Source organism: Ambystoma mexicanum, chromosome 4p, assembly GCF_040938575.1.
Source record: "Ambystoma mexicanum isolate Mex_15411 chromosome 4p, UKY_AmexF1_1, whole genome shotgun sequence".
Classification (NCBI taxonomy): domain Eukaryota; kingdom Metazoa; phylum Chordata; class Amphibia; order Caudata; family Ambystomatidae; genus Ambystoma; species Ambystoma mexicanum.
The window spans coordinates 89,787,151-89,803,629 of NC_090927.1; positions in this window are offsets into that span (position 1 = coordinate 89,787,151).

The window sequence follows — 16,479 nt, forward strand, 5'->3', positions numbered from 1 at the left end:
GGCGGCGTAATTAGCACCATGGCGGGTTAGCGCCATGGATTTTAATGCCTGCTAAAAGCAGGCGTTAAAATCAGAATCAGGCGTTAAGGGTTAACGGTGGCGTTAACCCTTAACGCCTGAGTTGTAATGAGGGCCTTAGTCTTATTTCCTTAGATGATCGAGATGGGCATCCAAAATAGTAATCTTGTCCTCCCTCAGTCGGAGAGACGCTCATATTGGCCCAGAAATAAGTGTTGTAAATTGACATACAGAGGAATTATTTACCTATGCGTAGTGGTCATTATTGTATTGCTGTCACTGACGATTCAAACTGCATTTTTTATTGGTGAACAAAGCATTCAGATTCCAGTGCACCCACCTATTGATGTACGCATGAAACCCACAAAGGTGCCCATAATTATTCCAGTCCCTAGAAGGTCTGATAGATGAGTGAGTGAACCTGATATGGATGTGATTAGCAATGACCCACACACACACTTGTGGTAACACAAAAATTGAACTGCCGAAGACAGGGTCGGCAAAGTAAACATGAGAAGGGGTTAATGAAAAACACATACGCAAAAGATGAGTGCATATACACCTGGTTTAGTGTCAATAATTGCAGAACCACCTTCCAAAGAATGGGGGAAGTTTGGACAGCCAACGATGAGAAGTTCCACACCAAGAGAAGCCAAAAGACAAATGGAGAAAGCTGAACATTTAAAGATACAAAAGGAGGTAGAGAATAAACTAACCGAGACAGCATTGACAAGCACACCTTATCCAGCGATGAGTCCTGCAATACAGCCACATGCTGAGACAATAGCAGAATCAATATGGACATGCATAAACAGAGCAAAAAAGATACAAGAGGACAAAGAAAGAATTGCTAGACTTTCTCCTACTCAAATGGTACTGATGAAAATGCCTGGATCATTGATGTAGATACCTGAGAATCCTCCAGCAAGAAGAAGCTATACGGATGTGGTTAAAGATGTAGTTATAGCAAACTACAGAAAAACATTAAGGATCAGAAGAAACACACAAGGAGACAATAACAAACTAAACGACTACCTGGACAGCACTGCACACTTGGGAAATAACATAGGGCACCAACATATGAAAGAAGTTGGAAAACGAACTTCAGATGTAGAATGCTTTGTTTGTGCACTCTTACCATACAGCATGTGGAAGTCGAAAATATTCATAGCTGTAGAAATAGATGTCACAACAGCGCACTGTCTATCACACATAGCATTGTGCAAGACCAGAGGCCAGTTCATGGGAAGTGATGCTTCACTCAAATGGGCAACTGAAACAACTGATCGAAATGAAGACGATTATGTCCAGGACATAAAGACGAGAAACAATGGAAAAACAAAGAACATTGTGATCTGATATGAGAAGCCTGGAGATAAAGGAGCGGAACTCAGAAGAGAGACAAACAAGAGGCTGAACATCCAAGGGAAAACTACAGAAGAAGCTCGAAGATGGAGAGAAAGAGGACAAATGCAAATTTGGGGAACAGTGCTTTCTCCAGACGGATGGGAGAAAGGTGTAGTAATCTGTAGAACATGGATGTTCATTGGATCCTACAAAGAAACAATTGAAAATGCACAGAGGATATGCAAGCCATTATGGCATAGACTTGCAAGACTGCTAACATAGGTCGAAGACAGAGGAGGACCCTTGCAGATAGTGCCATTGGAGAATTCCAAATTGTGTTTCAGAAACAATGGTACAAGAAAAATGGGAGAACATCAGAATTGTGGACGCTGCAGGAATGATGCATGGAACAGCAGTGATCATGGATCATTATTGGGCATTTGGATCCAAAGCATATATCTGTCATGATGCCTACCCCCGGGCATCCAGACCAAGTCCATCAACCCCGGAAGCAGGCATCATGTTACTTGGAGCAAACCCAGCAACCCCTGTTAGGGGCTATCTGGGTACAGTCCTGGCGCCTATGGTGCCAGGCTCATATAGGACATCAGTCCTGGTGCCATAGGCACCAGGCTCATATGTTAAAACTTACCTGATGCAGACCATGCTGCAAGGGATCCAAGCATCCAAGCCCATGTGAGGCTTGAAGGGACTATTTCAACTTAGGGACTATTTTGTTACTCGGGTGTGGCTGTGGAGGTATACTTACCTGGGACTACTTTGAAGGCTATTTAAACAACGCCCGAAGAGCAGCACATGCTTCGCGTTATTCTGAATCCAGCAGCGTAACGCTCACCGTGTCTGCAGTCAGCATCCTGCCACGCCCGCCTCGAGTCCAGAGCGCCTAGAAAGAAGGGAAAGAAGAAGAAAGGTTAGAACAAGAACTTTACTGGATTTCTTACCTGATTTCGGATTCAGCGCATCTTCGAACCAGAAACAGACTTCATTTTAAACGCGTCGCATCGCCGGCAGCAGCGCCGCGCCATACTCACCGTTCCTCGCAGCATCTCTACAATCCGGTGCTGTCTCCATCACCTGGTTGCCGTATTCCAGCACCTAAGGGGGACAAGAAAACAACAAGGTGAGCCAAGGGAACAAACAAGGACAATCTCTTGCCACCATATGCTTACCTGATTTTACTGCAGGAGGTATTATCCACCAGCACGCCAAATCTTCCTACGCTGCACCTGCAAGAAAAGAGAAAGCAGCGAGTTAAACCTTGGCATCATTTACCGGACAGTGTTACAAAACACAGACTCTTACCTGAATGCTTTCAGCTGCCACAAGACGATCATCTTTTGGGTCTAAGCTGCAAAAGAAACAAGGAATTGGACAAGAGTGATTAATCGGACATTTTGAACTCATTAGAACTATATACTTACGGCCTTTCGCCCGGAGGTTTGGAGCCAAAATTTGTCCAGAACTCTTCCAATATCCTCAAGACAGTGAAGTAACTGGCCATTAACGCGCCCCTGCATTCTTCGCAGGATAGAGAGCTCACCATACAAAACTATAAGGTGAGCTTTGTGAAAGGGAATGTCAGAAGTGATAAGTGGGGACGCAGTGAGGTGTTAATACTCAAATCCACGGGTGGCTAATTCCCTTTCCCCGTCTTTAGGAGACTACTTCTACGGGTCAAGCAGACGAAGCTAGGTGGGCCAGTCCAGTCAGTCATCTCTGCACTACGCATCACGTTGGTGGAGACCGTGGCTGTCCAGTTCCGCTCGACACCCCTGTGGGAGCCAGGTGAGCGTAACAATATCAGACTACCGAAGAATTGGGGAGGTATATGTACATTAGTAAATGTCCATGTTCCAGCATTGGTGATTCCAAAAAGTGATCTGAATATTGACAGTTTCACGAAAGCAGATGTTCACCTGAGAAAGAAGAGATCTGTGGAACTGATGAGCTGAATGAAGAGAGAGAATTACTTTTCTGCCAAATCAGAAGAAGCCTTTCATGTGATCCCGTATGAACACAGGTTGTTCAGCCTAACCTCATTAGTGTACACGACAATTCTGATGCCAAGGATTCAAATTGGAGTAACCAGATGGGAGTTACTGCAGACCATCAATACGACCATAAAAGGATTCAATGCAATAAAGGAACAGTTAAGGACGATTTGACTAATGACTCTCCAGAACAGATATATCCTTGACATGATCACAGCTATGGATGGAGGTGTTTGCACAAACATTGGAGAATCATGTTGCACCTTCATACCTTCGCACGATGACGTAAATGGAACTTTAACAGAAGCCATAGGAATGCTGACAAACCTACAGAATCAGATGATAGATGAAGTTGACGAAGTTGATGATGACAGTTGATTTAGATCACTGTTCTCATGGGTTCCGTAATAGATGGCATATGCATTCAAATTCCTAGGAGCCCTGCTAGTGATGATATTGCTTGGATTCTGTATTATCAAGATAATAATATCTCAGTGCCAGAAAACTGCAAAAAAGGCCAAAGGCATGAAGATCATGATTGATGTTGAGTCAGGATAGAAGCCCAAGGACCTGACTGGTGAAGAAATAAGAGACTTTGTGAAAGCCAGCATTTATGCTCCAGAAGGAACAAAATGTCAGTATCCAAGGAAACACAGAAATTATGTGGGAAGATGGATCTATTGTAATCCATGTGGAGAATGTCAATTAATGTAATGGAACAAAGATGACCATGTAAGAACAGCAGGATGCTTGAAGGGAGTCATAAAGATATGGCCCCCAAAGAGACATTTCTTAAAACCTCTATGTTTGGATCCAGAGGATGAAATAAAAGTGGATGCAAAGGAAGAAATGAGAGTGGTCAATGAATCGCCCAGAGAGGGCAGTGAAGAGGAAGTGCCAAGCACGATTCGCACTCCAGCTACCCCTTTTGATGTACTATGAACATTCACACCGAAATATGTGACGTATGATGAGCAAGTAAACCTGCAGAGAGCCGCAGTTGGGCTCTGTCCAGTACCTATCAGAATAACAGCACCTACTGAAGTACTGACACCTAAGAAAACCTGGACAGTAAGGTAACCATTGAGAAAACCATATGGACAAGTGAGACAGAATGAGGATTGTCAGAATGTAATACCCGAAGAAGTTAAGAAGATACTGAAGCAAGACGAATGGTAACGTCATAAGAACTCGGACTGACTCACATATAGAAGATATAACGACCTGAGAATGATGACAAAAGAGATGAAATACCATGGATAAGTGACATCCTGAGCCTAAAGAGAAACAATTGATGTCAAGATGTCAGAAACTCATGCCATATGCACGATGAAGATAGTCAGTTAGTTTAAACATGTACAGATGCAAGAAACTGCAAGGAGCTAAAGAAATCGTGAGGCTTGCTTATGCTTAGTAGTAAGATAGATTGCGGCAAGCGCCACCTATACATATATCTACCTCAAAAGAGCTCTTTATATAAATATACGTCCACTACGCACAAGTGCAGAATCAACCAAAGATTACTAAAGGTCTCAAGAGGAGAGTTTTGCAGCAAACAAATTGAGAATTAAAGACGGAGAGAAACTCAGCTGAAGATAACCATCCCAACAAGCCAAGGTCGTATCAGCTGGACTAGGCCAAAAGTGGATAAAATTAAAGACAAAAAAGAAGAGAGTATCCTGTTTGGAAAGGTCAAGATAAGCCACAGATGCCAGACGACTGGCAGAATTAAATCAAATACATGAAATTGCCTGAAGGAAAGGCCAATTTAACAGTGTCGGAATCAGGTGACCAGGCAAGCAGAAAGGGATGAAACTTTCACACCTACGCATGGAACTTTGTCCTACCCAGACACCTTAAATTTCCCAGACCAAGAAGCAGACTTGAGGCCAACTACAAAGAAATAATTGACACATGACCACTGAGGTGATGATTGATTGTAACAATAATTGGAGGGAAGCTGGGGTGCAGATGAACTCCCTGCACCTGGATGGCTATTCTGCACGCTGCTAAGCGCAAGTGGAAAAGTATGAGTAGGGTTGATGCCAACCCAATCATAGTGGACCGTGTAATCTAGGGTCCTATATTTAGTAGAACCAATGAGACGTTGTACTTTTAGTGGTGTTTACAGTAGTAATTTTGAAGGAAGGGCTTAGTTGCCGCACCTGACATTGTTTATCCAATCTCCTCTCCCTGTGTCATACACCAGCCATCCTGGCACCTTTGGAATACATGGCGCCTCCACCGCCATTAGAAAGTCCCATCACGTTGTTGTGCGCTCTTTCTTCGCCGGTCTAGTCTTTTTTCTCCCTGCCTTGCTTTCGGGTTCTTAACTCTGCCTCTTCCTTCTATCCTTGCATTGCAACCCTAGCGCTACTTTTGCTTTTGGGCTACACGCTAGAGTTTTTTCCTCTTTTCAGCCATACCGGCTGCTTTCCCTGCTTTTCCCTTTTTCTCTCGCTCCATTGAGCTCTTTACTGTTTCGCAGATTCTGTTCCTGCTTTTCCGGGTCTCAGGCCACCTCCTTTGCTCAATGCCTTCCTCGCGGTCCCATACCACGGTTTTCTCTTACCTTTCTTTCCCTTTTCCTCTTCTCTCGAGCGGCTCTCATCCGCTTCCTTTTATTTGACCTTCGGCACTCTTAGCCATTAGTTCTGAGTTTTACCGTGTCCTTACCTTTCAGTTCCTGGTGCTCTGGGAACACTGACTCCAAACCGGCCTGGTTCCCTGGATATCGGTTTCCTGACCAAGCTATCATACAAAGCTACTACCCGGTCTACTCCTCGTTTGGAGAAACTCCCTTCCACAAACCATTTGACAAGAGGTTTTTTCTGCTGCAAGCTTTTTCCTCTCGTACAGGTGTTCCCGGTGGGGGTCCAGTGCTTACTGTGATTATCACGGTGCCATTGTGGCTTCCATCCAGGGAAGGCCATATCTCTTCACCAAGAAAAAGACAGAACGAAGAAGAAAGGGAAAGAAACCAAAGTCGTCTACAGAAGATTCAGGTGAGGAGGGAGGGAAGTTTGAATCGCTTAGAGAATACAAAGCTGAGAAGGCTGACAGACTGCAATGCCGTAAGATTGCAACGACTTCCAAGATGGCATCAGCAGAGCAGATTCAACAATTAATCAATGCGGTACAAGGCCTATCTCAGGAGGTTCAGACAATGAAAACAGAGAATACTAAACTGTGACAAATGGTAACAACTCGGGAACAGGCACATTCTGATTTACCCCCCATGCCACTGGCATTGGGTAAATACGATGGTTCCGCCAGGAGATTTCAAGAGTTCATGGAAGCATGCATTGTTCATTTAACTTTTCGGCCTCACACGTATGCGTCCGACAAGGCCTGGATAGGTTTCTTAGTGTCTAACCTTATGGGCAATGCCTTGGTATTGGTCACTCCAATCGTGACCAGGGCAGATCCCGTCCTTTAGGACTACAGTGCTTTCACAGCTCAATTCAAACAGACTTTTGAGAGACAAGAACCTTCTTTGGTGGCAAGTGAAGAACTCTTAGACATAAGACAGGGTTCTTCAGATCTTCTGACTTACATATCGCAGTTCAAGCTTATAGCTGTTGATACTGGTTGGCCAGAAACTGCACAACTCAATATATTTAAGTCGTGGTCTTCGTGAGGACTTTAAGGATGATCTGGCCTGCTCTCCTAGGCCTGCTACCCTCACAGACCTGTTGTCGTCCACTTTGCAAATTGACTTGAGCATTTCGGAATGAAGGTCTGAAAAAAGAAAGGGATGCCCAATTCTATATTCGGCAGAATATACCAACCCTACTCCCTTCTCACCTCAACAGCATAAGGACGAACCAATGCAGATAGGGGCCACCAAAGGACCTTTGACTCCTGATGAGCGGAAACAAAGAAAAGATAACAACCTTTGTATGTACTGTGGTTCTAATTCTCATCTGCTGCGGGACTGCACGGAGGTACCCCACGCCGCCAAGGAAACGGCGACCTTGGAATTGATGGGAACGTGTCTCTGAGGTATCACTTCAAATCCCTATGTCTCAATGACCTCATTAGGGTGGCACAGTTTCCGGTCATCTTGGGGATCTCATGGCTGAGGAAGCATAACCCGATTATCGATTGGGCAAACAACCAGATCGCCTTTTCCTCAAGATTTTGACAAAAGTCCTGCCTCAAAAGCTGTTCCTACGAGACGGTCAAAGCCTTGACCAGCTCGTCCTCCACTTCTTCCAAGTCTCTTCAGGTTCATTTTCTGCCGACATATTTAGGCCGTTTTGAGGAGGTATGCGTTGATCATGATCCCCAGGTTCTACCTCCACATCGCCCAGAGGACTGTGCCATCGATCTTGTTCCAGATGCCCTGATACCCTTCAGCAGGATGTTCTCATTATCACTCAAAGAAAAAGAAGCTCTATGTGCCTATTTGGATGCAAACCTTCACAATGGACTGATAAGACTATCACGTTCTCCAGCAGGGGCATCTCTGTTTTTCGTCCCTAGAAAAGACACGCAGGAGTTGTGGCCCTGTATTGATTACCGGGGTCTAAATCGGGTCACCACCAGGGACCGATACCCGATGCTGTTGATCCGCGATATCTTGGAAGCAGTACAAGGTGCTGTTGTTTTCTCTAAGCTTGACTTGAGAAGGGTCTACCATTTGTTGCGTGTCCGAGCGGGGGATGAATGGAAGACCGCTTTCCACACCTCGTTCGGCACTTCGAATATTGTATGATGCCATTTGGACCTGTGAACGCTCCAGCCATATTTCAACAGTTCATGGACTGAATATTTTTGGACTTGCTTTGCCACAGCATTATCGTCTATCTCAATGACATATTGGTGTGACTTCCTTGCAGGATCATCAGAAGCATCTCTATCAAGTCTTAGAACGCCTCCAAGAACACTGCTTAAAGGTCACCTCTGAGAAGTGCCTGTTCGAGGTCCACACAGTACCCTATTTGGGTTTCATCTTATCGGAACAAGGGGTGGAAATGGACTCCAAGAAGATTATGGCTATACTCAACTGGCCATCACCCACTTATGTGAAGGATGTGCAGCGCTTTCTGGACTTGGCTAACTTTTATTGCAGATTCATTCCACGGTTCTCTGATCTGGTTCTATCCATCACCGCCCTACTTAAGAAATCCACCTGCCCTTTTTCTTGGACTGAACAGGCGGAAGAGGATTTAATCTCTTTAAAAAGAAAATTCTGTTCTGCTCCTATTCTTTGGCAACCCGATCAGAACCACCTCTTCATTGTAGAGACGGATGCTTCGTCAGCGGTGGTCGTTGCCGTTTTGCTTCAGGAACATCAAGGGAATGAGCATCCAGTCACCAATCTTTCTAGGACTCTCAACCCAAGCTAACTAAACTATTCTGTCATTGAAAAGGAGTTACTAGCTATGAAGATTGCTTGCAAAAAGTGGCGACACTTGTTACAAGGAACTATACAACCGTTTTTTATAAGAACCGACCATAAAAATCTTAATGTACTCCAGTAGATGGAATGCATCAACTCCAGGCAAGCAAGATGGGCACACTTCTTTAACCAATATGACTTCAACATCACTTACCTTCCTAAAAACAACAATGTTTTGGCAAACTCCCTTTCCCGCGTTCCTTTGCCAGGAACCGCTCCTTGTCATAGACCGGAATACATACTCCCTTTCGATAGGATCATATGTCAGGTGTCATCTTTTTTGCAAAAAGTTTGGGAAGCCACAGCCAGAATGGCATCTTGTCCTCAGTTTTTATGGCAGGATGTGCTTAGGAAACAAGATGGTCTGTGGTTTGTCAACCAACGTGTTTTCCTGCCCAACAATACCTCAAGACAAAGTGCATTAAGATGGTTTCATGATAGTGCCCTAGCCGGTCACAGGGGAGTTGCTTCCACTTTGGATCTGTTGAAGAGGCAGTTCTGGTGGCCGGAAATTTCTGATGATGTGAAGAGCTATGTCTCCACTTGTCCCACCTGCAGTAGGAGTAAACACAGCACTCAAAAGCCACTTGGGTTGCTACAACAAGAGAAGATCCCAGAACAACCATGGAGTTCTCTTACAACAGACTTCATTGTGGATTTACTTCCATCAGAAGGTTGTACCTGTATAATGGTCACAGTGGACTCTTTTTCTAAAATGGCACATTTTTCCCCGCTGCCAGAAGTTCCCTCTGCCGCTACGATGGCATCAGTGTTTGCTAGAGACATTTTCCGCCTACATGGTCTACCGACTAAGATAATCTCTGACAGAGTTAGACAGTACACTTCCGTTTCTGGAAGATACATTGTGATAAATTGGGCATTGAGAGAGCATTATCATTAGGATTTCATCCTCAGACTAACGGCCAGACCGAGCGGTTGAACACTACTCTAGAACAGTACATACGGTGTTTCACCAATCATCAGCAAAACAATTGGGTGGCGTTGTTGCCCATGGCGGAATTCTCTTACAACAACGCCAAACATTCATCCACTGCTCTAAGGCCTTTCTACTGCAACTACGGATATCACCCAACTAACATCGTGGGCAGAAATCTACAGGCCACGTCTATACCTTCGGTTGATGGTATCCTTTTCAACATATCTGAAGCTCATAGAGTATCAGGGGAGGGGCTACTGGACAGTCAAGCCTGTAATAGGACTCAGACCAACCCTCATCGTCTTCAGCCTCCCAACTGGTCTAAGGGCATGCTGGTTTGGCTATCTACCAAGTTCCTGCCTCGATGGGTTCGGCCAACCAAATTTTCTCCTCACTTCTTGGGCCCTTTTGCGGTTCTCAAACAAATGAATCCGGTAGCCTACCGGCTTAAACTTCCTCACAGTTTGAAACGCATCTATCCGGTATTTCACACTTCCTTACTCAGAGAATACCTAAGAGATCCCTATTAGTGTTCTATCATCAATCCCAAACTACCTGTCAATAATCCACCGGCTTAATATGAGGTTTCCCAAATCAAGGACTCCAGATACAGAAAAGGGAGACTGGAGTACCTAGTGCATTGGAAGGGTTATTCTCATCTAGAGGACTCATGGGAACCTTTTTCGCACAGACACGCTTTTAGGTTGCTGCGCTTATTTCACTGGTCTCACACGGGTAAGCCCGGCAGCCAGCACCTGGGAAGGGGGCATACTTACATACGCCGGCCATCCTGGTGCCTTTGGAATACATGACACCTCCACCACCATTAGAAAGTCCCATCACGTTGTTGTACACTCTTTCTTGGCCGGTCTAGTCTTTTTTCTTCCTGCCTTGCTTTCGGGTTCTTAACCCCGCCTCTTCCTTCTATCCTTGCGTTACAACCCTACCGCTACTTTTGCTTTTGGGCTACACGCTAGAGTTTTTTCCTCTTTTCAGCCATACTGGCTGCTTTCTCTGCTTTTCTCTTTTTCTCTCGCTCCGTTGAGCTCTTTACTGTTTCGAAGATTTCGCTCCCGCTTTTCTGGCTCCTTTGCTCAGTGCCTTCCTCACGGTCCCATTCTGTGCTTTTTTCTTACCTTTCTTTTCCTTTTCCTCTTCTCTCGAGCGGCTCTCATCCGATTCCTTTTATTTGTCCTTTGGCACTTATGCCGTTAGTTCAGAGTTTTACCGTGTCCTTACCTTTCACCGTACGCTGGCCACTCCCCCTTCTTGTCCCTGGTGTTCTGTGAACGCTGGCTCCAATCCGGTCTGGTTCCCTGGATGACGGTTCTCTAACCGCGCTATCATACAAAGCTACTACCTGGTCTACTCATCGTTTGGAGAAACTCCCTTCCACGAACCGTCTGACAAGAGGTTTTTTCTGCTGCAAGCTTTTTCCTCTGGTACAAGCCTTCCCGGGTGGGGGTCCAGTGCTTGCCGTGATTATCACGGTGCCATTGTGGCTTCCATCCGGGGAAGGCCATATCTCTTCACCAAGAAGAAGACAGAATGAAGAAGAAAGGGGAAGAAACCAACCAAACAGGGAAGTTTGAATCGCTTAGAGAATCCAAAGCTGAGAAGGCTGACACCCTGTTACTATATACATATATAGTACTTATATTAAAGTTACCTTCCTAGAACCAATCAAGTGCATGCTACGTTTTAAGAGTTACACGTCACTGATGACGAGTTTTTTTGGTGTAAATGTTATGTTTTTTCTGAAATTAATTGGAGTTGAAGTGAGAAGGAAGATCAAGCGATTGCTGATATTCATTGAACTCATTAAACAGACTCCCTTTGCCAAACTATTGAGTTGTCATAATTAATTTGGTGCAACAGTACGAATCTGCATCCCCATCTATTTCAAGGGTGCTGCTGCTCATCTTAAAGTGCTGTTTGGAAACCCCCAGTCCTATGGCCCGGCTGGGGTTCATCTTGCAGAGGAACATCGCTAGACTGGGGTGAGGGAAGTGTGTAAACTTCCTGGAAAACAGGGGCTACATGCATGCGGAATATCAAAGAGGAGCAGTTCCAGGTTGTTTCTTTGTGGGATTCCACCAGGTGTTATGTCTGTGATGCCCCCACAATGCAGGGGCCCTGCCACCACATTTCCTTGGGGGGGGGGGACCCTCAGATTTAAGAAATGATTTCTGTTATGCTTCAGTTCTGTAACAGAAATCCTTTTTTGCTGAAGACAGACGGTCACCCACGCTCCCCCAGGACATGGATGTCTCAGGCTCGTATGCTCAACGAGTGACAGGAAATAGCATTGGGCAGGGAGCTGGAGGCCTACCTGGCATGCAGAGGTGTTCCTTAGAGCAGCGGTTTCTAAAAAGGTAAGTAAATTAATTTTTTTAAATGTGTTTGTGTGCGTGCACGCGTGCATGCAAGGGTGTATGTATATGTATATTATGTAGTGTGTGAATGCATGATGTATGGGTGGCTGGTTCTATGTGAGTGCATGGTGAATTGGTGCACATGTAAAGGAGCAAGTGAATTTTGTGTGTGCTTGTGTTTAATGCCTGGATTACTCACCAGTGACCATCATTACTCGTAGCCCGGCTCATCCAAGTCCCATTACTTCTCTATGAGGCAAGGTACTGGGACGAGGAAGAGGGACATGGAGGTTAGGCTGGACCGAGGATCTAATTTTGGGGGGTTGAGGCAAGGGGTGATAGGGAGACGCTACCTGTGGGGAGGGTGGGGCGCGGTTTGGTGTGCTAAATCATTATGCACCTCCATGTTAAAGCAGGCATGACATTAGTTATTAGTGGCTAGAGTGACATTTTGGGGTGCCACTGTAGCCAATGAGGTCAACATAATGTTACCAATGAAACACACACAAACAGAAAAGGAATGAAAGAGGGTTATAAAACAACAAAAAAGCACACATTAACTAACCAACTCCTTCAAAACTCATCCAAATCTCCCCTCTAGTCACTGAAAGCACTCCAAAACTCCTCCCAAACACCACCTAATTGTGATTCAAGTGTACATCTCTCTCCACAGCCATAACCATGCAAAAGGTAAGCAGGAGGTGAGATGGGCCGCTTACAGGCCTTCACACCTGTTAAAGGTGTCTTGCGTCCTCTGTCTAGTCGGTTCTATGTCATTTCATCGACGGGTGTAATTTAGATGGGTTTTTTCAGAGTATTTTTTACTGAAAAAAGTTATCGAAATTGATTTCTTTTATTTTTGGGGGGTTCCCCCACAAGCTTCCATGTATAATAATCCGTGTGCAGTAAAAGAAAATGTCAGCAATTGTGATTGGAGCAAGACCATCGAAAAATATTTGATGCTGAAATCAAGTTTAACCCAAAACTATGACATTCGTGCAGGAACCCAGGTTCCTACGTTTCTGCAATTTTTCTCGTCAAAACATCTTCGGGATAAATTCCTTTGGATGAGACTCAATGTGATGCTGACGAAAGAAATGTTGCTTTTAAGACACGACAAAAACACTACTAACAATGCTTGTCGGTTCTGTGATAAATGTGTAGAGTCTCTCCATCACTTGGTTGCTGAATGTCCGGTGCTAATTGCAGAACGAACTGTTGCGCTGGGGAAGTTTGCTCCATGTAATAATGATATTGAATAGTGGTGGTCTTCATCTATTGCTGGTCGCAACTATATGTTCATAAGTGCAACCATCGACTATCTAGACAAATTAATAGGACTAGAAGGAGAAAGTTAAGAGCGATCTGTGATGCCGACTAATTATGAAATTTAAAGCTTTTTATGATGTGATGCTTATTAATGATGTTGATGTGATGTGAAAGTCTTTATCGTTAAAGTTTTGTAAAAAAGTTTCATGTGAAACTATGATCAAAAATAAAAATAAATAAAAGAATTAATTACTTTAATTTGGAGGAGTGTACCAGTCAGTCATTAATGCTGCTGGCACCTCAGCATATCCTTCCTTTAACAGTGTGGACCTCTCCTGTCGCTTTGCCAGTTTCTCCGATGGTGGTGGCACTCCACTCCGTGGGGACCGCAAGCATCTTCATCCTCATGGCTTGCTCTTCCTTCTCCTCACCAGGCTCGCACTTTGCACCCCGTTCCATATGCAGGACATACTAGGCTGAACACTCTTCGGTATTTTGAATACTGGGGTGCCCCCAAAACTTAGGGAAACATCCAGGTATTACCTGATATCTATTCTCTCTCTAAAAGCCACCCCCCTCAAGCCATCCTGGGCTCAACCACCACCCCATTCTCCTCACTCCCAATTCTCCCAATTCTTGTGAGGCACAGATAAACCCCTTGCACCCAGCAGCGCGTGAGGGAATATTGATGAAAATAATTTCAGCAATGAGTTCTTCCTGTAGCCGACATGCCTCAGCTTTATATGGTGCACTCAAGGGGTTACTCGCAAGGAGTTGCTATGATAGTGCTTCAAGAACTGCATTGAGCTTAGAGCCCTTTGGAAATCACGCATGCAGTGGATGGGATGCAGAGAAACTCTGACACCAAATAATCGAACCAACTCAGGAAGATGGCAAAGTTTGCTGTTTTATTACCAATTGTCTAAAACAGGGAGTTACAACTGACATCAACGGACGTTCGCTCGAGTCTCTCTGCGTATCTTACAAAAAATCAAAGTTATATAATAAAAATGTGTCATATGTGACGTCACAATACGCGGCAAATAAGAAAAACCTACGAGGGATTGTGATAGGGTCAAGGTGAACATCTAAGTATACTTTCTATATGGGGTTGGGTTGTGATTGGATATCTACTGTCAGGTGGACAACCTGTGCCCTCCTCTAGTGCAAGTCATCTTCATCGCTATTAAGTACACAGTATATTATTGTCTAAAATTGGTTGGCATGCTTGTGCCATATCTGGAACATTCGGTTCACTTAGCAGCACATAATCTCATACCCAGATGCCAGGAGGTGGACATGAATTTACCTCCCCACCCAATTAGCCCAAAGTCTCTCATCACCCATGCCTTCTGCCATGAAGATTGCCTTTGAACTTGGCCTTGCACTGTATTTTTGTCCCTGGGAATATAAGGGAGTACAGGCATGCACTATTGTAATTCTGGACCTCCATGCCCAATCTTTAGTTTCATCCTAGACGCACGTGACAGGAGACCACGATTCAAACCAGTTTTCAGCATTTAAATGTCTTAAATGAATAAAACTTGGCAGGCCTGGTGTTCTTTCTTTGCACCTTCATAAGGAATGATTCAGCTTCTCACATCCACCGCCTTCAAGAATAGAAAACTGGCCGTGGGTGCTTCAGCTTTGACATCAGGCCAAACAGCTTCACCATTCAATTATGCGATATTAGCTCATTCTTGCTGCGACACAGCTCTCGCCTCTTCTCTCCATGCATCCAGGCTTACTAAATTCATGACATTGATGTCCAGCTTCTATGCAATGGTGGCTCAGCCTGCAGTCTATTCACTACTTATAGTCAGCTTCCAAGATTTCTTGATCTACTTGCATTATAGCATCTGTACAGTTATCATCCTCTTTGGGGATACATTTGATAGGGTTTTCTCAGTGGATACCTCCTTTTGAATATTCACTGTGGTATAGTCGCAACTTGTGGTGTCAAGCATGGCACAATCTCAGGTTCCCAACATACCGGAAGTAGGGGGGCAGGACTTCCTGCAGAGGGAGTCCGCTGCTCCTCTACAGCGTGATTTGCAACAGAGAGCACCTGTGAGACAAGACAAACTGATGACTATCAGGGGTACAAAGAAAAGCCTGCTTTGATCACCCCTTAGTAAACCCCAAAACTTGACCACACTGAATAAATGCACTCTGAATCTGTTGAGAAACAACATGGTAGAAAGACAAGAAACATCAAACCAGTTGGATGCTTTAGGGGTTTGGTAAAACCCACGCACTCTAAGAATACGCAATCTCAGGAGATGCTTCAAGAATCTTGCTGAAACTTAATCTCCTCGAACTCGTGTGACCCCTTTTCCTCTTAAAAATCTTAATTCTCTAGAACACTAACAGCAAAGTCTTGGCCCGCATCCTCAAGCAAGCTCAGAAGCCATTGCCTTCCTCGCCTCTGGAAAGTGGTAAGTGCCATTCTCTCCTGGGATTCCGCTGGTTCCATTCTTGTTTCCAAAGCAGGGCCAAGGCGAACGGTTCTTCATAGCCTCAACCTCATAAACAGCAGACACCATCTGAAGACTTTTTCCAAAATGGTGCCCTAGCCACGGAAACACAGAAGCATTGACTATGTTTCTTCCAGGAATCCCAGGCTTTCAGAGCAGTTCTTAGAGTAGGGACGCAGAGACCCTCCACCCTAGGCATGCCAAATTATTTCAGGTCTCCTGGGCTTTGCTTTTACCTTCATTTCACCTGAAGAGACACAAAAATACAATCCCCAAAAGGCAATTGCTGAAGAAATGAATGCCCACCTTAGCCTTACCCCTCATGCCCACCCCCCACACCACCCTCAATCACTGGATCGCGGACCCAATTCAAATCCAGGAATGTGCTTCCATGATGGGGAAGATTACATTCTTTTTGCCCAGCTGCCATCTTTGACCCTTGTTTGCAAGGGCTTTGGAAATGGCCATTCGGCAGTCTCCTGGGACATGGCCCCAACACGGGGAAGGAAATTCTCTAAGATGAAGCTTTACTTTTTGACATAATCAGTCTAAACCGCACATCTTTTTTAGGTGATGTCAATTAAGTGGCACTTACCACCTGTAAAGCTGCAACTATAGCCATGGGATGTAGAGATAT